We start from the raw sequence: 23,891 nt of genomic DNA, 5'->3' as shown, positions 1-23,891 counted from the left end.
AGGTCCAGCAGAGCAGGCGGACGAGGAGGAGGAGGAGGAAGAGGAGGAGGAGGAAGAGGAGGAGGAGGAGGAGGAGGAAGACGGGAGGGGTCCAGAAACTGGAAGGGCCGTCCGTCAGAGGCTCATAAAGACTTGGTTCTAGGCCCCTCTGACGGAATGCTGGGTGTAATTGGAACAGTGCCCTCCGGTTCGCCCAAAGCCTATGAAGGCCACCATGCTTGTAAATATTCTAGAGTTCCAGTGTAAATAAAACATTTTTTTTATTTTCCAAAAAGTGCTTCCTTCCAGCATGACAAAGCAATGGCAACAGAAAGCATAACTAACGAACTAACACATAACTGTCTGGCAAACCCACGACACTACCCAAAACATGACTAACATTCACAGCAGGTGTAGACAGCCTTGAATTCTACAAATGAGACGTCTCAACAGCTCCCTCTACTCTTTACCCCTTGATGGAGATCTACTTCTCTTACGAGATCGTCCCCTTCCCTCCCTGCAGCTCCTCCGTAATTGGACCCTAGTGGCTGCGTCAAGGCTGGGGGACGCCTGCTGAGTGTCCGAAAGTGCAGAAGCCCCTGAGAGACAGCCTGGATGACCTCTGGGCTTGGAGAGGCCGGATGCTGACTGCTCCAACTGTGCATGGTTGGAAGCAGTCTGTCCTGCAGGTGGTGGCAGCTGCAGTGGAGACGTGCCAGCGGTGGCATCAGGAATGCTTACATCCTGAGAGCGGACACCTGCTCCATGGTCAGCCGACACACTGGCACTCTGACGGGGCAGCACCGCAGCATGCGCCACAATCGGCTGGTCCACAGATTGATGGCCTGCTGTGGTGCTGCAAGGGCCCCGGGTAATCCTGCCTGATCCAGCTAGGGTGGCAGCAGTCAGTTTTCGCGTGGCCTCAATCTGCGTGTGCAGGAGCCCAGCAAGTGGCTGCGTGGCAGCACTGAGCACTTGCGTGGCAGGTGCCAGTGCTTCGGAGAAGCCCTGGACAGTCCTTTCCATTGCTTCGGACAAGGCCGGGACAGTCCTTTCCACTGCTTCGGACAAGGCCGGGACAGCCCTTTCCACTGCTTTGGTCAAGCCCTGGACAGTCCTTTCCATTGCTGCCCCGAAGCCCTGGACAGTCCTTTCCATTGCTGCCCCAAAGTCCTGCACACTCTTTGCCAGTGTGTCGATGGAGTCAGGCATTCTCCCCACTGCAGCCATCAGCTTAGTGTGCCTGAGCTGAGCCTGGGCGCTCATTTCTGAAAGGTTACGCACCTCCTCTGTACTCTGTGCAGCAGTCATCGTGGCCTGCCTCGCCCTCTGGGGAGACGGCCCCCGAGCTTCCCTACCCCCCTCGCGTTGCTGCAGCCCGCTGGTTCCTGCAACTGGTTCCTCATCAGAGACCACCCCCCCCCTCCCTTCCAGGGAACTACCATCCCCAGTCTCCAGATGGGCTGGCTCCCCTGAGGCTGGCATGGATGTTCCGGCTTCCTCCTGCTCGTCGCCTCCGGAGGCAGTGGCACTGGCAGCTTGAGGGTCCGGCTCCCGAGCTGGTGATGCAGCATCTGAAAGCAGGGAGGTTGAAGAGTGGCTTTAGCGAAAGGACAGGGTGGCAGCAAGGGATGCAAGATTGCTGCAATGCTATGACATGGGTCCAGAGTGAAAAAGCATGCTGGTGGTGGGAACAAGTGGAAGGAGACAGCTCAAAAAGGTGAGGACCTTACCATCGCTGTGCACAATGGGGTCAGCAGCTCCAGTGGTGACAGGACCAATCATATGGCCTCCAACAATCTGGTGGACTCTCTCTTCGAGATCCGAGAGAGTCTGGAGTTGAGGACGTCCTCCTCCGGTGCGAAGCTGCTCCTTGCGGTTCCTCGCCAGCTTGGCCTGCAGGAGAAAGGACGGGAAGTGATGAAACATGATGCCCTGAGTTGTCATCTCATGCCCCCCATGGTGGAAGAGCCCTTACATGAGGCCCTGAGTTATCATCTCATGCCCCCCATGGTGGAATAGCCCTTACATCATGCCCTGAGTTGTCATCTCATGCCCCCCATGGTGGAATAGCCCTTACATCATGCCCTGAGTTTAATGTGCATGTGTGTTCCCAGAAAGGGCCATGGGTGCTTGCTGACAGATGGCCAATGGGGCATCGCGCACCCTCTGGCCATAAAGTCAGGTGCAGATGGAGGGATGAAGAAGTTTGCCGAAACACCACTCACCCTGACGACCCGAGCGAGGTCGTTGAATTTCTTCCTGCACTGCACAGGGCTCCTGGTCACCATGCTGTTGGAGTTGACCTTTTGAGAAACTTCCCTCCAAGCTCTTCAGTATTCCTTCCGATTAGGCCTCCTGCCATTGTCGGGGTACAGCACATCTCGCCGGCGCTCCACTGCGCCTACCAATTCATCCAATGCCCCATTGGTAAAGCGCTCCACTCTCTGCCTCACCCTCTCCATCTTCTCAAAGTTTGTAACGCCACAGAATGGCCAGCTCCGATTTTGAGGCCTACAAGGTGCAGAGTGTGGCTGCTGATCCTTACTGACCCACCCCTTTAAGAGCTGGCCGGCGCCTGAAAGTCTCGTGGTCATCGGTAATTGACAGCACCTGCGCTGCGCCCGCCTGCCCCGATATTGAGTAGCACCGCCAGGTTAGCGCCTTAGGAGTCCCGTGTAACGCCTGATTTTGTGCCTCAATCACCTTTAGGGGCGCTGCAACCCAATATCGCGCGAGGTGGCGGTAAGTTGCGTCTGGCTATAAAATTTGTGCAGTGCCAATTCTAACGCCCCAAGCGGGGCTATACCCAATTTCTAGGCCTATGACTATGACACTGGAGAGGTTTAGACTGACTCAAATAGAATGTTATCGGATGTTATTATTTAGATCTGCTGTAGCTAGCTTCTCAGGTTCAGTGGCATCAGTTATTCCTGTGAGTAGGCTGGAGTTGACTCACACTGCCCAATACCTATTTATATGGTAGCATATTCCAGGATGTAACAATAGTAGCCTTTTGTGATCTAAACTGGATATTTAGTTCTTTCATACTTGTCTGGATCTACAGCAAATCCAAATAAGTGAGCAATTAGGGCTTCCTAACCATAACAGTTCATGTGGTACTTCTGCTTTTGTGCTTTTGACTGACCATTGGAATGTCTCCATCCTAGATGACATAACAGGTAGCATGCTAGCCTCTGTACGAAGACTTGCAGAGTACCAAAAAGATTTGCTGGGCCAATCTCAGGTCTATGCTGAGTTAGCTGATTTCAGCCAGGGCAGCAGTTAGGGTGTTATAACTGGCCTCAACATCCTGCACTTGGGAAAGGAATTAGTGGGGCTTACTGCGCCTGATCACTACCACCGTGAATATGCTGGGGGTGCTATGTCTGAAATGGGCCTCAGATTAAGCTCAGTTTTATCTAAGATGTGCAATATACTTTGATCTATCTTTGAGAGTTTTCTGAATAACATTCACAAACAGGACAACTGTATATTGATTTAACTTCTGAATAAACCTGTTCTATATGATTGCAGATATTGTTTCATTTTCAGTTGCAAATGTGGTTAAAGAAATATAAGATTATGAGAAGAATGAATGTATGTTAAGAAACATCAGTGTTAAATATGGATAACTGCTAAAAGCACCTTCTTTTAATGATTAAAAAAACTATCTGCATGGAGTTAACCTTCAACTTGGAAGTAGTCACATAAGCTGAATTTGCAATTTGGCGGTTAACCACTAATCTTTTTTCCTTTCTTTCCCCAATTTTCTCCTGCAATTATTTTGTCTCTCATCTCCTCACCTGAAGATGTTGACCCCTTGCTGGGTTTGGGGCACATGAGCACCAATCACTTTCTGTGGCCATTATTCATGTGTGAACTGACCCAGTGGGTGTGTTCAGGGGTATTCAACCATGAGGATGGGGGGCACTTATAGCAGAGGTCACTGGATAGCAATCAGGAACAGGAATCCCTATCCAAATGTGCTGAGACTATGGCCGTGAATTTAATGGAGGAGGCGGGATGGTGGCAGGAGAGCTGGTTTCCTGGTTCCGGTCCCGCTCCCAGCTTCAGCCACTCTGTAAACGTGATTTTCCCTTGATTGGCCTTGTTAAGCCCGCCCTGCAGGCTTCCCGGCCAATTAACAAGAAGCGGGTCTGATGACGTGTCATCAGCCAGTTTCCTTAAAGGGACCACGTCCACATGCAGTTTGACAGTTGTTCTGTCAGTGTTTGACAGCATTGGTGGGAAACTCGAGCGACAGAGCGGGGCTATAAAAGGCCCCAGAGACCAGGTAAGGCCTCACAGCGTCGGCGGGAATCTCGAGCAGCAGAGCGGGGATATAAAAGGCCCCAGAGACTAGGTAAGGCCTCACAGCGTCGGCAAGGCCTCACAGCGTCGGCGGGAATCTCGAGCGGCAGAGCGGGTCTATAAAAGGCCCCAGAGACCAGGTAAGGCCTCACAGCGTCGGCGGGAATCTCGAGCGGCAGAGCGGGGCTATAAAAGGCCCCAGAGACCAGGTAAGGCCTCACAGCTTCGGCGGGAATCTCGAGCGGCAGAGCGGGGCTATAAAAGGCCCCAGGGACCAGGTAAGGCCTCACAGCGTCGGCGGGAATCTCGAGCGGCAGAGCGGGGCTATATAAGGCCCCAGAGACCAGGTAAGGCCTCACAGCGTCGGCGGGAAACTCGAGCGGCAGAGCAGGCTATAAAAGGCCCAGAGACCAGGTAAGATTTACCAGTCTCCGAACTCGGAACTCGGAGGGAAGGAGAGAGGTAAAAAGTAATCCAAGTGTGACATCACCAGAAAGCGGGTAAGTGATTGGTTGGTAAGTATTTCTCTCTTTTTTAAGCTTAAACTCTGTGGTTTATAGTTTCTAAGGTGCGATATTCATCATCTAGAATCGGGGCAGAGGGTATTTAAAAATAATATTAATAAAGTTAATTAATTACATAGAATGGGAGATCAGGTGATGTGTTGGTGCTGCAATATGTGGGAGCTGGTGGACACCATTGATGCTCACAGTGATCACATTTGCAGTAAGTGTTGGCTGCTCGAGGAATTCCGGCTCCGTGTTGAAGAGCTGGAGTCATAAGAACATAAGAACATAAGAAATAGGAGCAGGAGTAGGCCAATCGGCCCCTCGAGCCTGCTCCGCCATTCAATAAGATCATGGCTGATCTGATCCTAACCGCCAATCCACTATCACAGAACCATCTCCTGAATCTAACAGAATTAGACACACGAAATAGGAACAGGATCAAGCTACACGGCCCCTGGGCCCGCTCCGCTACCCACAGGGCCATGACCAATCCGAACCTAGACTCATGTCCAAATTCCTGCCCGCTCCCCGTAACCCTTAATTCCCTTTACTTCTAGGAAACTGTCTATTTCTGTTTTAAATTTATGTAATGATGTAGCTTCTACAGCTTTTTGGGGCAGCATATTCCATGGACCTACCACCCTCTGAGTGAAGTAGTTCCTCCTCATCTCAGTTTTGAAAGAGCAGCCCCTTATTCTAAGACTATGCCCCCTAGTTCTAGTTTCACCCATCATCGGGAACATCTTCCCTGCATCCACCCGATCCAACCCCTTCACAATCTTATATGTTTCAATAAGATCGCCTCTCATTCTTCTGAACTCCAATGAGTAGAGTCCCAATCTACTCAACCTCTTCTCATATGTCCATCCCCTCATCCCCGGGATTAACCGAGTGAACCTTCTTTGTACTGACTCGAGAGCAAGTATGTCTTTTCTTAAGTATGGACACCAAAACTGTATGCAGTATTCCAGGTGCGGTCTCACCAATACCTTGTACAGCTGAAGCAATACCTCCCTATTTTTATATTCTATCCCCCTAGCAATGAAAGCCAACATTCCATTGGCCTTCTTAATCACTTGCTGCACCTGCATACTAACCTTTTGAGTTTCGTGCACCAGGACCCCCAGATCCCTTTGTACTTCAGTACTTTCCAGTTTCTTGCCATTAAGATAATAACTTGCTCTACGATTTTTCCTGCCAAAGTGCATAACCTCACACTTTCCAGTATTGTATTCCATCTGCCAAATCTCTGCCCACTTACTTAGCCTGTCTATGTCCCCTTGCAGGTTTTTTATGTCTTCCTCACTCACTACTTTCCCTCCCATCTTAGTATCATCTGCAAACTTTGATATGTTACACTCGGTTCCCTCCTCCAAATCGTTAATATAGATTGTAAAGAGTTGGGGACCCAGCACTGACCCCTGCGGAACACCACTAGTTACTGATTGCCAGTCTGAGAATGAACCATTTATCCCAACTCTCTGCCTTCTGTTAGAAGTCCGAGCTTCAAACACTGAGACACATCAGGGAGGGGGAGAGTTACCTGGACTCTGTGTATCAGGAGGTAGTCACACCAATTAGATTAATTAATTCAGATGTAGTCCGTGGCCAGGGTCAGGATGGTGTGACTAGAAGTGAGGCAGGTACGGGGATCCAGGAGGTAGTGTTGGAGGAGCTGCAGCCCTTGCTCTTGTCCAACAGGTTTGAGGTTCTTACTCCCTGTGAGGATGGGAACAGGGACTGCGGGGAGGATGAGCAACCTGGCCACAGCACCGTGGAGCTGGGGGCCATTCAAGTGGGGGGAGTTAAAAGAAATGTTGTAGTGGTAGGGGATCGTATCGTTAGGGGAATAGATAGAGTTCTTTGCAGCCGAGAGCGAGAGTCCCGAAGGCTGTGTTGCCTGCCTGGTGCCAGGGTTAAGGACATCTTCTCTGGGCTGGAGAGAAACTTGGAGTGGGAGGGGGAGGATCCAGTTGTCGTGGTCCATGTTGGTACCAACGACATAGATAGGACAAGGAAGGAGGTTCTGCTGAGGGAGTTTGAGCAGCTAGGGGCCAAATTATAAAGCAGAACCACAAGGGTAATAATCTCTGGATTACTACCTGAGCCACGTGCAAATTTGGCTAGGGTAAATAAAATTAGAGAGTTAAATGCGTGGCTCAAAGACTGGTGTGGGAGAAATGGGTTTTGCTTCCTGGGACACTGGCATCAGTACTGGGACAGCAGAGAGCTGTTCCATTGGGACGGACTTCACTTAGCCAGTGCTGGGACTAGAATCCTGGCGAATCGAATAACTAGGGCTGTAGAGAGGGCTTTAAACTAATTAGTGGGGGGAGGTTTTAAGAGAGCGAAAAATAAAAATGACAGCGGAGAAGGCAATAGTGCAAGGTAGCAGTGGGGGAATGAAAAACCAGAGCGTGTCAGGAAGAGACAGAATGTATAATGATAAAGGTAAAGTAGTAAAAGGGGTAAAAGCAGGAATAAATTGTCAGAAAACATATTTGAAAGTTCTTTATCTGAATGCACGCAGCATTCGTAACTTAAATTGACGAGTTGACGGTGCAAATAACTACACATGGGTATGATCTGGTGGCCATTATGGAAACATGGCTGCAAGATAATCATGACTGGGAACTAAACATACAAGGGTATTTGACAATTAGGAAGGACAGACAGGAAGGAAAGGGAGGTGGGGTTGCTATGTTAATCAAGGATGGAATCACTGCAATAGTCAGAAATGATATTGGGTCAAAGGATCAGGATAGTGAAACAGTTTGGGTGGAGATAAGGAATGATAAGGGGAAAAAGTCACTAGTGGGCGTAGTCTATAGGCCTCCTAACAGTTGCAACTCTGTTGGTCGGAGTATAAATCAGGAAATAGTTGGGGCTTGTAATAAGGGAACAGCTATAATCATGGGGGATTTTAACTTTCATATTGACTGGACTAATCAAATTGGGCATGGCAGCATTGAGGAAGAGTTCATAGAGTGTATTAGGGATGGGTTCCTTGAGCAGTATGTAACTGAACCAACCAGGGGGCAGGCAATCTTAGATCTGGTCCTGTGTAATGAGACAGGATTAATAAAAAATGGCCTAGTAAAGGATCCCCTTGGAATGAGTGACCATAATATGGTTGAATTCCAAATTCAGTTTGAGGGTGAGAGAGTTGGATCTCAAACCAGCGTACTAAGCTTAAATAAAGGAGACTATGAAGGTATGAGAGTAGAATTGACTAAAGTGGACTGGGAGAACAGATTAAAGTGTAAGACGGTACAAGAGCAGTGGTCTACATTCAAGGAGATATTTCACATCTTTCAAGATAAATATATTCCACTGAGGAAAAAGGAGAGTAAAAGAAAAGACAGCCATCCGTGGCTTAGTAAATTAATAAAGGATAGTATTCAACTGAAAACAAGGGCATATAAATTAGCCAAATCTAGTGGGAGGATAGAAGATTGGGAAGCATTTAAAAGCCAGCAAACAATAACTAAAAGATTAATTAAGAAAGGGAAGATAGTTTATGAAAGTAAACTAGCAAAAAATATAAAAACAGATAGCAAGAGTTTCTACAGCTTTATAAAAAGAAAAAGGGTGGCTAAAGTGAACGTTGGTCCCTTAGAGGATGAGACCGGGAAACTAGTGGTGGGGAACATGGAGATGGCAAAGACGCTGAACAAATATTTTGTATCAGTCTTTACAGTAGAGGACACTAAAAATATCCCAACACTGGACAAACAGGGGGCAATGGGGGGGGGAGGAGCTAAACATGATTAATATCACTAAGGCGATGGTACTCAGTAAAATAATGAGACTTAAGGCGGATAAATCCCCCCGGACCTGATGGCCTACATCCTAGGGTCTTGAGAAAAGTGGTGGTAGGGATTGTGGATGCATTGGTGATCATTTTCCAGAACTCCCTGGACTCAGGAAAGGTCCCAGCAGATTGGAAAACTGTTAATGTAACACCCTTATTTAAGAAGGGAAGTAGACAAAAAGCTGGAAACTATAGACCAGTTAGCCTAACATCTGTGGTTGGCAAAATGTTGGAGTCCATTATTAAGGAAACAGTAACAGAGCATTTGGATAAACATAATTTAATAGGACAGAGTCAGCATGGTTTTACAAAGGGGAAGTCATGTTTGACAAATTTGCTCGAATTCTTTGAGGATGTAACATACAGGGTGGATAAAGGGGAACCAGTGGATGTAGTGTATTTGGACTTCCAAAAGGCATTTGACAAGGTTCCACACGAAAGATTACTGATCAAGATAAAAAATCACGGGATTGGGGTTAATATACTGGCATGGGTGAAAGATTGGCTATCTAACAGAAAACAAAGAGTTGGGATAAATGGTTCATTCTCGGGCTGGCAATCAGTAGCTAGTGGTGTTCCGCAGGGGTCAGTGCTGGGACCCCAACTCTTTACAATCTATATTAACGATTTGGAGGAAGGGACCGAGTGCAACATATCCAAGTTTGCCGACGATACAAAGATGGGAGGGAAAGCAGTGAGTGAGGAGGACATAAAAAACCTGCAAAAGGACATAGACAGGCTAAGTGAGTGGGCAGAGATTTGGCAGATGCAATATAATGTTGGAAAGTGTGAGGTTATGCACTTTGGCAGAAAAAATCAAAGAGCAAGTTATTATCTAAATGGAGAGAAACTGCAAAGTGCTACAGTACAAAGGGATCTGGGGGTCCTGGTGCATGAAACACAAAAAATTAGTATGCAGGTGCAGCAGGTGATCAGGAAGGCCAATGGAATCTTGGCTTTTATTGCAAGGGGGATGGAGTATAAAAACAGGGAAGTCTTGCTGCAGTTATACAGGGTATTGGTGAGGCCACACCTGGAATACTGCGTGCAGTTTTGGTTTCCATATTTAAGAAAAGATATACTTGCTCTCGAGGCGGTTCAGAGAAGGTTCACTCGGTTGATTCCAGAGATGAGGGGGTTGACGTATGAGGAAAGGTTGAGTAGGTTGGGACTCTACTCATTGGAGTTCAGAAGAATGAGAGGCGATCTTATTGAAACATATAAGATTGTGAGGGGGCTTGATCGGGTGGATGCGGTGAGGATGTTTCCACTGATGGGTGAGACTAGAACTAGGGGGCATAATCTTAGAATAAGGGGCTGCCCTTTCAAAACTGAGATGAGGAGAAACTTCTTCACTCAGAGGGTAGTAAATCTATGGAATTTGCTACCCCAGAGAGCTGTGGAAGCTGCAACATTAAATAAATTTAAAATGGAGATAGACATTTTCCTAGCAGATAAGGGAATTAGGGGTTACGGGGAGAGGGCAGGGAAGTGGACGTGAGTCTAGATTCAGATCAGCCATGATCCTATTGAATGGCGGAGCAGGCCCGAGGGGCCGTATGGCCTACTCCTGCTCCTATTTCTTATGTTCTTATGTTCTTATTGAGGTGCTGCAAACACTGACAAGCACTGCACAAAGGTGAACACTTGCACCCAGGTTCTCCAATGACTCCCTCCATATGTTTATGGAGAGAGTCACAGCACGCAAGGAGGTTCTCTTCCCTTCCAAGGGCGGAAGAGACCTCCCCAGGACACTAACGCAGCCTGGTTGCTCATTGCGCAGGAGGGAAAAAGCAGGGATGTCGTCAGGGGTCCCTGGCTGCAGTAGCGCCAACCTTTCAATGATCTCAGTGGATCACGAAATGTTACTGCAAAGCCACACAAACTCACCCTGCTGTGCCACTCAACACATCCTCATCACTCTGCTTTCCATACCCTTCTCCTGCACAACCTTACTCACACCAACTTGCCTTGCAACTCCACCCAACCCTCTCTATCCAGATTATCACATCCCCATCTCACTAGCCACCCCTCACACTCACCCTCATCCTACTGCAAGCATACCAACTAACAACACACAAGGGTAGGCACTTGAGAGGTTTAGCCAATGTCCATGTAAAGTTTCTAGTAATGTGTTGTCGTACAGTGAAATCTATTTTTCCAACACTGCCCCTTATTGGACAGATCTGAGCACACCTTGAGAAGTGTCTTACTGAGTTCCAGTGACTGTTGAGACATACCTTTTACCCCCATCCACCACCCCCCAGCTATAGTGATGAGTGTGCATGGAATGGCTTGGACATTAAAGGGATGCTTCACGGTGCTGGTGTGGGATGGTGTCAACCTGGCGCATCATGTGGCAGCCAGGGTTTACAGTGTCAAGTGAAGAAAATCTGGCCATGGTGATGCCATTGCTGGCCTCCTGGCCAGCAATGTTGTCAGGGGCTGGTGCCCTGTGTCCTGTGCAGCATCAGTTGATGGTGGAGAATGTTGGTGATGTTGTTGGTGATGTTGGTGTGCCTGGTGATGTTGTTGTTGGGGCTGATCATCGAAGGATTCAGAGGTCCAAGATCTGATTTTTTCAATGGCACTGATGTTGCTGCAATATATGGCAGCTGCAGGTGCAATGACAGAAGCGATCTGTTAATGGTGAGAGAGGTTGTTCCAATGAGGTGGCACTGAACATACAGTTGGATCTAAAAACTTGTAAGCTAAAGAAATCTCTATATATATAGAAAATGCAGTAACCAACATTTTTCTGCACTCTGAAACTCACCATCTGCAACATGGCATCCTTTACACCACTTCTGCAGCTGTCAGCTTACAGATACATCAGAGCAGACTCAAAACATGCCAGGTTGAGCTGGCGTGTTCCCCAAACAACGGGTAACCCATGGGGGAGAACGTAAAATTAGAAGGAAGCCTCAAAATTGTGGTGTATGTAACCTGTTCCACCTTAAGAGAACTTAAGCCTGTTCCACCTTAAGAGACGTACTACTTTCTCTGGCTGCTGCATACGTAATACCGGTGGTGACCACCGGTATATAACTACTGTGTAGTGATATTGCTGTCAGTATAGCCCTGACCTCCAACTAGTAAAGGCCTGTTGAAACGTTATTCTTGTAGTCTGTGTCAGTAATTAATCTTAAATACAACTAGAACACACAGACTTAACAGTGGCGACGAGTCCGATTCTGACCCTGCGGCAGTTTATATCCACGGCGGCTTCGTCCACAGAACGGGTGTCGAAGAGAGGCATCCACCCTCATCACCCTGCTGGAAGGCACGTCGCGCGGCAGGCATCGAGAACCCGGAGTGCAGAAGATATCCTGAACTCGAAGCCTCCATCAGCGGCAGTCAGCTATCTTCCTTCTACCTCGGTGGTGGGTAAGCCGGTCAGCGACGCGAGCAGAAAGTCGGCCGCGTTGGCTGTACAGACAGGGAGGGAAGACAGAGGAATAAGGGCGGTGAGATCGATCGCGACCGGACATAAGGGCCGGGCCGCATTCGGGCCAAAAGGCGCAGCGCGGGGACATCGATCGCGGCTGGTGATAAGGGCCGGGCCACATTCGGGCCAAAAAGGCGCAGCGTCTGGGGCGACTGAAGGCGCGAGAGCCGCGGTGAAGGCGAACGCAGCCGGTGCTAATAACCGGGCTGCAAGAAGGGCTGCGAGGCGCGACATCGGGTAAACGCGAATGCCCGAGGGAGCCGCGGTGAAGCGGAGACAGCGTCGGGGGAGTTACTAACCGCTGGGAAAGGGGAGCAGCAGCGGCACGCCAAATGCCATTGCAGCCACCGGGTGAAGAAGGCGAGCACGGGAAAGACCGCCAAGCGCGGGAAACCGCCATTTTGTAGGCGGAGGACGAAGACAAGAGCGGGAAGCCGCCATCTTGGAAAAAGGGAAATCACTAAAAAAAATTGCAACGATGCCTAAACATGGGAACATTAAAACCTTTGATAGCGACATCGAAGATTGGGCCACGTATGTAGAACGCATACAAAATTATTGTAAAGCAAATAAAATCCCAGATGATGAGAAAGCACTAACTTTATTAAACTTAATGGGTGCGAAGACATACGGGCAATTGAAACACCTTTTATCACCAGATGAACCGGCGAAGAAGACGTTCGAGGGGATTGTTACTGTCCTGAGAAATCATCTAAACCCCACGCCGCTGATGCTAGCGGAACGATTTAAATTTTACAGCTGAAAGATGAAAGCAATGCTGAATATTTAATGGAATTGCGTAAGCTAGCAAAGTACTGTCAGTTTGGAACGGGACTAACAGATGCGCTAAGAGATAAATTTGTGTGTGGATTATTAAAAGAAGATACACAAAAGCGACTGCTCGAGGAGAATGAGCTGACGCTTGAGAAAGCGGTCACTATGGCAGCATCACACGAAGCCGCAGCAAGAGGCACGGCAGTAATGCAGCTACGGTCACCGGAACTCAGTACAAATCAATTGGTTTTGAGTACTGTAAAATGTTATCGTTGTGGAAAGACAACGCACGATCAGAACCAGTGTTGGTTTAAAAACCAAGAATGCAGGACGTGTGGCAGGCTTGGCCACATAGCTAAAGTATGCCGGTCAGGAAAGAAGACCAGCAACAAAAAGTCACCGCAAGGAAAATACATAAAGGTACACAAGGTGACAAAGAACAGTTCGAACGAACAGAAGTCAGATTCAGACGCCAGCAGTAATGAACTGGGTAGCTTAAGAGTACACAACGTTGGTAAGGATGCAGATCTCCAGACAATTTGGGTCACTCTTCAGATAGCAGGAGTCCAAGTAAAGATGGAATTGGACACTGGATCGGCATTGACGGTCATGAATAAGAAAGATTACAAAAGGTTATTCCAACATATTCCCCTACGGGATACGGAGATTATATTGAAAACATACATGGGGCAAAGAGTGTACCCCATCGGAAAGATAGAGGTAAAAGTGGTCCGCAAGGGCAAAGAAAGCCAAGTAATGGACTTATATGTGCTACCTGAAGGAGGTCCACCACTACTGGGATGGGAGTGGATTAGGAAAATGAATATGGACTGGCACTCCTTAAAGGCACTAATGGTAGATTCCGGGGAAACAGATGTCAAACTTAAACAATTGTCCAGAATATTGGATGATGCTAAAGAGGTGTTCCAGCAGGGACTGGGAACACTGAGAGGAATTACGGCAAACATCAAGATTGATGAACATGCACACCCAAAATTTTTCAAAGCCAGACCGGTACCCTATGCAATACGACCTGCTGTAGAAGCGGAACTGGAAGTGCTAGAACGTTCATGTGTACTGTCTAAGGTAGATTGGAGTGAGTGGGCTACGCCCATTGTTCCCGTTATGAAACGTCCTTCGAGCAACAAGCCAGGAGAACCAGGGAAGGTTCGCATCTGTGGAGACTTCAAGATCACCGTTAATCCGGTGCTTCACACGGTGCAGTATCCGCTTCCGCGGATTGAGGATATTTTTGCTTCATTGTCTGGCGGGAAACACTTCACCAAGATAGACCTGGCGCAGGCGTACTTGCAGATGGAGGTTGAAGAAGAGTCACGCCAGTACCTCACGATCAACACGCATAGAGGTTTGTACCGGTATAATAGGCTGGTTTTTGGAGTGGCATCGGCTCCAGCAATTTGGCAGAGGGCCATGGAGCAGGTATTACAGGGAATTCCAGGCACACAATGTTACCTGGACGATATTCTGATTACAGGTGATGGTGATGAAGAACACCTCGCAAACTTGGAACTGGTGCTCAACAGACTGAAAGAGTATGGACTTCGAGTTAATCGGCAGAAATGTGAGTTCTTTCAGAAGCGGATCTCGTACTGTGGTCATGTCATTGACCGGGAGGGGCTTCATAAGTCTCCTGACAAGATAGAGGCAGTTGTAAAGGCTCCCGCTCCAGATAATGTCTCCCAGTTGAGGTCGTTTCTAGGATTGATTAACTATTACCATGGCCCAGAAATTCCAGAACGGGGCTTGCAGCGCGTGCAAGCCCCGTATTTACACTTACCCCGCGCTACTGCCGATCAGCTCCAGGGACGCCTGGAATTGGTGTTTCCAGAAGAAGAATCCCGGACAGCGTATGACGTCACGCCGCCCAGGAGTGCAGCCAGCGCGAAGCCTGTAGCGTGCAGTGCAAGTGAGACACGCCCCTTGAGGTCTCAGTTTCACTGGACACGCCCCCAATGTTTCTGTCAAGCTGCTAACCATTTTTACATGCAAGGCAGCAGTTTAAATAGGTTTTTGGAAGTTTTTTGAAGATTTTGGTAACTTTTATAAACTTTTTAAAATGTTTACATTATTTTGAGTAATCTGAAGTAGTTTTAAAGAGAATTAAAGCAATTTAAAGACTTTTAAAAGCCCTAAAAGAATTTTTTTAATTCCATTTATTTATTTAGCAATGTCGTCGTCATACGTGTCTTCACACTGTTCCCTTTGGGGAACTGTATGAAGTGGTGGAAGGATTTATGGCCATGATTAACGCTCATTCCGTGACCGTAACCATCTTTGAACCAGCCATTAGGGCGGTTAGTCCTATGGCGGGAGGGTTTTACGGGCTCCCACAAGCTATACAAGGAGGGGGGGCCACCCACACCCACGGACGCAAATATCCCACTGGATGTCAACCCAGAATTTAGAGCCGGAGCTCCGACTCCACTTGCCGGGACTGTCTGGAGCGGGGTTCGAAACCCTACCCTGATCTGGCCCAGCGGCGGGGATCCTACCGCTATGACAAAGGCCCAATCCGATTAGCAACGTGAAATGGCAGCATAGGGCTCCAGTCACGGGGAGGGAAAAGGCGCAGGAAACGTATGGGTGTCACCTTTTGTGCGGAGTGGGCCTTTTGCGTAGCAGTAAGCATCCCCGCCGCTGGGCCAGAAGGAGTAGGGTTTTGAACCCCACTCCAGACAGTCCCGGCAAGTGGAGTCGGAGTTCCAACTTTAAATTCTGGGTGGACATCCAGCGGGATACTTGCGTCCGTGGGTGTTGGTGGCCCCCCCCCCCCCCTCAGATGGGTTGTGGGAGCCCGTCAAACCCTCCCGCCATAGGACTAACCACCCTAATGGCTGGTTCAAAGATGGTTACGGTCACGGAATGAGCGTTAATCACGGCCATAAATCCTTCCACCACTTCATACAGTTCCCCAAAGGGAACAGTGTGAGGATACGTACGATGATGACCTCTTGCGCAATGCACCTCCTTGGACCCTCAGTCGCAGATGCGAGGGGGCAAGTCGTGCAATTGTTAAATTTTTCATTTTATTGACATGTAAAATGTTGGCCCAGTAATTCCCTTCCAAATGCGCGAGTACGGTCGGGGTACTTACGCATCTGGCTGGATGAAATGCCGGTTTTCAGCATGCACAGTGCATGTGGGGAAAACCAGCATTTCCTGTCCTCTGAACGAAGGGGTTCAGAGGCAGAACGCGTGCGACTGCACAGGCAGCGCGTGCGCAGTATAATTCGCCGCTTTCATTAATGCTTTCAGTGAGGTCAAGTCATTACAACTTACACATGAAAAAAGCATGGGTACAGTTGCTCCAGAGGCTGCGGAGGAAGATATTTCTTATCGTGGAGCTTCTGAAAGTATGTATGTCTGTATATATTCCTTTGCGTGTTATGTATATATTCCTTTACTTATGTGTATGAATGTATTATTTAATTATGACTTTCAGAGAAAGTAACTTATTGGAAAATCATAATTAAAAACATACATTCATACACATTAGTAAAGGAATATAAAACATACATACATATACGTAAAGGAATATATGTGGACATACATACATAACTCATTCTCACATTCCATTCACACAGCCACAATTGCTCCTTCTACCTACCGTTCTGAAAACCCTTTAACAAAAAAAAAAAATTTTAACTTTAAAACTTACTTAAAATTTCTTAAAATAACTTCCCTCCCTTTCCCAAACAAAAATATTGCATTTCAGAAGCTCCACGATAAAATGTTTCTTCCTCCGCAGCCAATGAACCACTTTACACTTGCTTTTTTCAAGTGTAACTTCTGAGGACTTACCCTCACGGATTTCATGAATGAAATCTACGAAGTTCACTGCGCAAGCGCTGCCTGTGCAGTCGCACGCGCTCGAGGTCTGGAAATGCCGGCGTTCCCCGCATGCGCTGTTCATGCTGAACGCCGGCATTTCCAACGGCCAGATGCGTGAGTACCCCGAGCGCACTCACGCCTTTGGCCGTGAATTTCTTGCCCCATAAGTTTCTACCGAATCTATCCACGGTACTGCACCCGCTGAACGCTCTTTTACAGAAGGGGGTACCATGGGAATGGAGCAAAAACTGTAAGAAGGCATTTCGCAAAAGCAAAGAATTGATCACCTCAGAGGAAGTGTTGGCTCACTTCAACCCGACACTGCCTATTCGGTTGGCTTGTGATGCTTCTCCATATGGTATTGGGGCAGTACTCTCACACAAGTTGCCAAATGGCATGGAAAGGCCAGTCGCGTTTGCATCCAGATCATTGACCTCCGCTGAGCGCAACTATGCGCAGATCGATAGGGAGGCTCTCAGCCTTGTATGGGGAGTGAAGAAGTTTAATCATTACCTGCAGGGCCAAAAATTCACACTTCTGACAGACCATCAGCCGTTGGTATCCATTTTTAACCCTAAGAAGGGTGTTTCGGTGATGACAGCACAGCGTCTCCAGAGATGGTCCCTTTTCCTAGGGGCACATCAATATCAAATAGAATTCAAAGGTACAAAGCAGCATGGCAATGCTGATGGGCTGTCGCGCCTGCCACTACCTGAAGAAGAAGAGACGACGAAAGTTGACCCTGTTGAGTTATTTCATTCGACCATCATCGAGTGTTTACCAGTCACCAATGCAAGTATTGAAAGAGAAACCAGGAACGACCCGACACTGTCCCGAGTCTACGAGGTAACAGTGAAGGGATGGCCAACACATGGTGATCCTCTGTTACCGGCATTCTCGGCAAGGCGAGACCAGCTGTCCGTCTGCCATGGTACTTTGATGTACGGGACAAGAGTGATTATTCCTCCCAAGTTAAGGGAAGGAGTTCTAAAAGAACTGCATGAAGGTCATCTGGGGGGAGTTAAGATGAAAAGTCTTGCTAGGGCTTATGTATGGTGGCCGGGTATTGACCAACAGATAGAGGAGTTGACGAAAAGCTGCGCTGGGTGCCAAAAAGTGCAAAATGCACCTCCGATCGCACCGCTACACCCATGGGAATGGCCTTCAGCCCCATGGCAACGCGTACATATTGACTTTGCTGGTCCATTCATGGACTCCATGTTCCTAATTGCGGTGGACGCACATTCCAAATGGCCAGAAGTGATCAAGATGAATACCACTACTTCAGAAAAGACAATTGCGGTGTTAAGAACAATATTCGCAAGGAACGGATTGCCAGAACAGATATGTTCAGACAACGGACCACAGTTCGTGTCGGAGGAATTCCAAAAATTCTTAAAGAAGAATGGGGTGAAACATTATACCTCTTCCCCATATCATCCGGCGACAAACGGGTTGGCCGAGAGATTTGTCCAAACATTCAAAAAGGCAATAAAGGCCATGAACGATGATCAGATTCCACTACAACACAAGGTGGACAATTTCCTAATGGCATATCGAAACGCCGCTCATGCAGTGACTAACCAAAGTCCTGCCATGATGTTTTATAACAGGAGGTTGCGGTCCAGGTTGGACTTGTTAAAACCAAATGTGCGGAGGGAAGTGGAAAACAAACAGTTCCGGCATATTAATAACAAGACCACTCGAAGTGTCGACGTAGGACAACCAGTGTTGGCAAGGGACTATGGAAATGAAAAATGGCAGTCTGGAACAATTCGGGCCAGACAAGGACCTCTGATGTACACAGTAGATATTGGTAACAATGTGATAAGGCATCATGCGGATCAACTGGTAGAATCGAGAGCAAGGGTCAAACCCATGGTTGCGACAGAGACAACTGTGGAAGACGTTAATGAACCTGAAGCATCTACCTCGGCAGGGAATGTACCTGATGATGACGTCCAATACATAGGAAACCAACTAGAGGAGTCACCTCAGCAACAAGAATCAGAGACCACTGAAAGGCGTTATCCAACCCGAATCAGAAGGCCTCCTGAGAGACTGAACCTTTGAACTGTTTATACCTGAAGTTATATATGTATATATGTTATTATGTTATGTTAAATGGGGATATGACTGTTAAGCTAAAAAGGGAGGATTGTGGTGTATGTAACCTGTTCCACCTTAAGAGAACTTAAGCCTGTTCCACCTTAAGAGATGTACTACTTTCTCTGGCTGCTGTATACGTAATACCGGTGGTGACCACCGGTATATAAGTACTGTGTAGTGATATTGCTGTTAGTATAGCCCTGACCTCCAACTAGTAAAGACCTGTTGAAACGTTATTCTTGTAGTCTGTGTCAGTAATTAATCTTAAATACAACTAGAACACACAGACTTAACAAAAATAGTCTTAAATTGGCACTTAATAAGCCATTTAATGAGCTGAATTGTCTCCTCCGCTGCTGGTGTCAGGTCAGTTCTCCACTGACAGACCCGACACCTGGGAGACTCGTGCGGAGGCGGGTTGACAGCGGGTTTCCTACCCGCAGTCAATCTTTGCTATTTTGGCAGCGGACCCGCCTCCAAATCCACCCTCTGAGCACTATTAAATTCATCATAGCGAACAGGACAGACCTGGGATGGAATACAGGACCTTTCTGGTCTGTGGTGCACAGCATGGGGATGGAGAGGGAGGAAGTTCCTTATTATCTACATTTACTTGTATCTAACTACCATATATGGCATGAGAACAAAAATATTATACTTCAATTTTGCTTACCTAATAACAAAAAGAACAACAAATTCATATTTACAAACATGATCCAATGTGTTCACTTATTGCCCAAACTTCAAAGGAAAAGCTAGGCCCTGCTGTCACTTGTACTAAAATAGAATAAGACCACCCAGTAAACAAGCTTTGTTACAACTGACCACCTGATTCTTGCCTACATGAGGCCTACATGATGAGGCTTCAGGAGCCCTAATAACACCTGTTAGTCCTGTCACCCCCCAGTGACTGACCCTGTTCATGCTGGTGTAATGCTGTCCTTTTGTCACTTGTTGTGTATGTGTGTGTTCCATCTGCTACACTGACAGGGCTTTGCATTTTCACTGGTGACACAGATCAAAGGAGACCTGCCACTAAGCACACGTCACAAAGGCAGTACATCATCTTTACTGTGTACAACAAACATCTCCTGCTGAATAAATCCAGCAGGGCTTTCAGTTTGTTCGCTAATAATCCATCGCATCTAAAAAGAGATCAAAGTTTCTGTAGGATATTTTAGGAAAATTTGATACAAAATTTTACCAGTTATCTAGTTGCCATTTATTATCTGTAATGTTAAAACAGAACACAAGCTGAATTTTGTTATCAACAGAGTATCTAAATGGCACAAAATGATGCTCAGGACATTGTCCGCTGTTACAGCGTGGCTGTCAACTCAGTTTCTGGTTTTAGCCCAGGGTCGGCCTTCCATTATAATAGCAATCTGGGGAAACTGGGCTAACCCAGTTATGTAGGAAAACAATTCAGGGCACATGTTGCCATAAGTGGTTACATAAATCTATACAGTAGTATTGCAAACAAATTCCTCTGGCCTCTCCTGGTCACTGACTATTATAATTGGATGACATGCTGGGCTAGCGTTTTTGGTGCTGACATATGAAATATTGAACATGTTGGTTGAGAAAGTCCCACACTTCCCGAGCAGTGGCTACGTGGGTGTATGCACACTGTACATACTCACAATCTTCAGGACAAGTGAAGAGTTCGAATGAAAGAGCTGAAAGTATGAAGGGACAAGAGAAAGGAGGAAAAGTGTGAGAGTGAGGCAGGCAAAGAAAGGACGAAAAAACTTGGATTTATAAAGCACATCTCACGAGTTCAGGACGTCTCAAATGCTTTAAAGCCAATTAAGTACTTTTGAAGTGAAGCCACTGTTGTAATGTAGGAAAAGCAGTAGCCAATTTGCGCACAGCAAAGTCCCACAACAGCAATGAGATACTGACCAAATAATCTCTTTTTAAGTGATGTAGGTTAAGGGATAAATATTGGCCAAGACACCAGGAGAGCTCCCCTGCTCTTCTTCAAATAGTGCCATGGAATCTTTTACGTCCACCTGAGAACTCAGAGAGGGCCCATTTCAACATCTCATCCGAAAGATGGCACCTCCAACAATGAAGCACTCAGTACTGCACTGGAGTGTCAGTCTGGATTATATGTTCAAGTATCTGGAGTGGGATTTGAACCCACAACCTTCAAACAGAGGAGAGAGTGCTATCACTGAGACAAGGCTGACACATAGATGAAGAAAGGGAGTGAGGGAAAGAAAGAAACAAGAGAAAAATAAATTGAAAGAGATAAACAGAAAGGAAAGAGGAAAGAGATAGAGATAATGGAAGTCAAGAGGAATAGTTGAGCATCAAGGAGAAGGATAATGGAAAAAAATAAAGAAAAGCAAAAAGGGGAGAAAAGAAAAGTGATAAATGTAAATGGTCAGGAGACCACCATGTGCTATGAACTTCCAAGTACAGGAAACTTTCTGATATCCGGCACTGACGGGACCGAGCTGGTGCCGTACCATCAAAAGTGCCGGACATACCAGCATAATGTTGAAACATACGGAACTGAAAAGCTCCGTGTGAATCAACAAACCCTGTTGCTTAGCAACAGCTTCAAAACAGTCGGCTGCAGCTGCAAGTGTCTCTAGCTGAAGCTGTTGCTATAGCTACAGACCTTGCAGTGCCTGACTGGGAAAAAAAAAGCAACGAGAAGTAAAAAAACTTATAGAAAACGGCTCCTGATTTTTGCCGTTAGATCGAGTATTCCGGACATATAACCTCCGGATAAACCAAAGTTTCCTGTATCCTGTTCAGCATGGCAATGGATTAAAAAACATTTAAATGAGATGTCAGTATAGGAACAATATCCTTGTGCAACCTTGCTTGACTTTTTGATAGGTGTCCATTGAATGATTGAATGGGCAGGTTCTGGGAGTGCCCAAGTCACAAATACCATTACTCTTGTTACTTCCCTTATTCACCCTCTCTGAATGGAGATTACTGGCTGTCTATTCCTCCAATGTTCTCCTTGCTGGCGCCCACCCTCCATAAACTTCAACACTTCCAAAGCTCTGATGTCCGTGTCTTAACCTGCACCACATCCCACTCGCTCATCACCTCATCCTCACTGATCTGAATGTGAGGGGAAGACTCCCTTGCATCTGTCAGGGAGCTGTGCCAAGCTGGCCAGAGGCTTGCTATAATAGGTCTTGAGGGCCTTCCACAGGCAGAGAAAGCCAGTGAGCTGCCTGAAAAAATGTTTTATTTTCTGTTGAAAACTTTTAGTGGTGCTGCTGGGGCAAGTGCAGGGCCATCCTCCGAGACCTTACTCCTTCTAGGCCCCCATCACATTTGAGTGTTAGATGCTGAGGCCTAACAGGCAACCTACTCATCCAGCGCTCAATGGACCAAAGCAACAGAAAACACGATGTTAGATCCATGATTCTGAGAGTATGATGTTTTTCAATAACCACACGGATGCTGTAACTTAACAATCAACAGGTATTTACTGGAGTAGGGTAGTCTCAAGACTGGGGTACAGAGGCATGCTCAAGGCTTATATACAGGTGTGGTCACTGCCGGTACTACAGTATACAGGAGCTGTAAAAGTAGTTCTCTCTTAAAGGTACATACACTACAATTCCTCCCCTTTTAGATTAGAAGTACCCATAATATTCAAATAACAATTAACACTTTAACATGTACATTAAACAACAATAGTCCATTTATAGATTCAGTCTTTGGGGCGGCTTCCTGATCCTTTCGGGATAGCGCCTTTCCTGAGGCTCTTGTTCTTGGTGCGGAGGCGATTCTGGCCCCTTTTCATCGGTTAGTTCATCGGGTTCCACTGCTACTGGTTCGGAGGCAGATGCTACCGGTATGTCGGGTTCATCCCCAGGTACGCAAGACATGGGGTTGACTCATTCCTGTGACGCTAAGATCTGATCAACGTGGCATCTCACAATGTTCTCCCCGACATCCACTGTGTACATTAATGGCCCCTGCCGTGTGCATATCGTTCCGGGTTGCCATTTCTCTGTTCGGCAGTCACGGGCCAAGACTGGTTGTCCAACATTGAAGCTCCTTGTCGGCTTCTCATTGATGTGCTGGAATTGTTTATCCTCAACATTTCTTCGCACATTTGGTTGAAGCAAGTCCAGACGAGATCGCAACCTTCGGTTAAAGAACATCATGGCCGGGGTCTGGTTGGTAACTGCATGTGTCGCGTTTCGGTAGGCTAATAAGAAATTGTCCACCTTATGCTGTAGTGGAATTTCATCATTGCACATGGCCTTTATCGCCTTCTTAAAGGTTTGTACGAACCTCTCAGCCAATCCATTTGTGGCTGGATGATACGGGGCGGATGTGTAATGCCTTACCCCATTCCTTCTCATAAATTTTCGAAACTCTTCGGACACAAACTGTGGTCCATTATCAGAGAAAATCTGCTCTGGCAAGCCGTTTCTGGCAAATATGGTCCGTAGGACTGCAATCGTTTTCTCTGTAGTGGTTGAGGACATTTTTATCACCTCAGGCCACTTCGAATGAGCATCCACTGCTATTAAGAACATTGAGTCCATGAATGGACCTGCAAAATCAATATGCACCCATTGCCATGGAGAGGAGGGCCACTCCCATGGGTGTAGAGGGGCATGTGGTGGTGCATTTTGGACCTTCTGGCATCCTGAGCAGCTCTTGGTTAGGTCTTCAATTTGTTGATCGATTCCCGGCCACCACACATAAGCCCTAGCAAGGCTTTTCATTTTCACTCCCCCCAGATGACCTTCATGTAGCTCATTTAGCACTCTCTCCCTTAACTTGGGTGGAATCACCACTCTGGATCCACACATCACTGACCCCTGGCACACTGACAGCTGTTATCTTCTGGATGAGAATGCTGGCAACAGTGAGTCTCCATGTGTTGGCCATCCCCTCACCGTCAAATCATATACCCGAGACAGCGTCGGGTCATTGCAGGTCTCCTTCTCTATATCCGCGCTCGTTACTGGCAATTGTTCAATTATTGACGAATAAAATATCTCGATAGGGTCCACTGCTGGTGCTTCCTCCACAATAGGCAGTGGCAGGCGTGATAGCCCATCAGCGTTTCCATGCTGTTTCATGCCTTTATATT

General features: G+C 47.2%; 1 non-coding gene across 1 annotated transcript; it reads left to right on the top strand.

Moving 5' to 3' along the window:
- The first annotated feature begins 20,633 nt into the window (after positions 1 to 20,633).
- Positions 20,634 to 20,761, top strand: LOC147106743 (small nucleolar RNA SNORA5). The gene has a single exon (XR_015081275.1). It is a non-coding gene; the product is annotated as a small nucleolar RNA SNORA5 (small nucleolar RNA).
- Positions 20,762 to 23,891: the final 3,130 nt, after the last annotated feature.

This window comes from Somniosus microcephalus, chromosome 15, assembly GCF_052327205.1.
Source record: "Somniosus microcephalus isolate GS21.2 chromosome 15, FLI_Smic_1.0, whole genome shotgun sequence".
NCBI classification, from domain to species: Eukaryota; Metazoa; Chordata; class Chondrichthyes; order Squaliformes; family Somniosidae; genus Somniosus; species Somniosus microcephalus.
The sequence above is the reverse complement of the archived record's forward strand: the minus strand, read 5'-3'. Positions and strand labels throughout refer to the sequence as shown.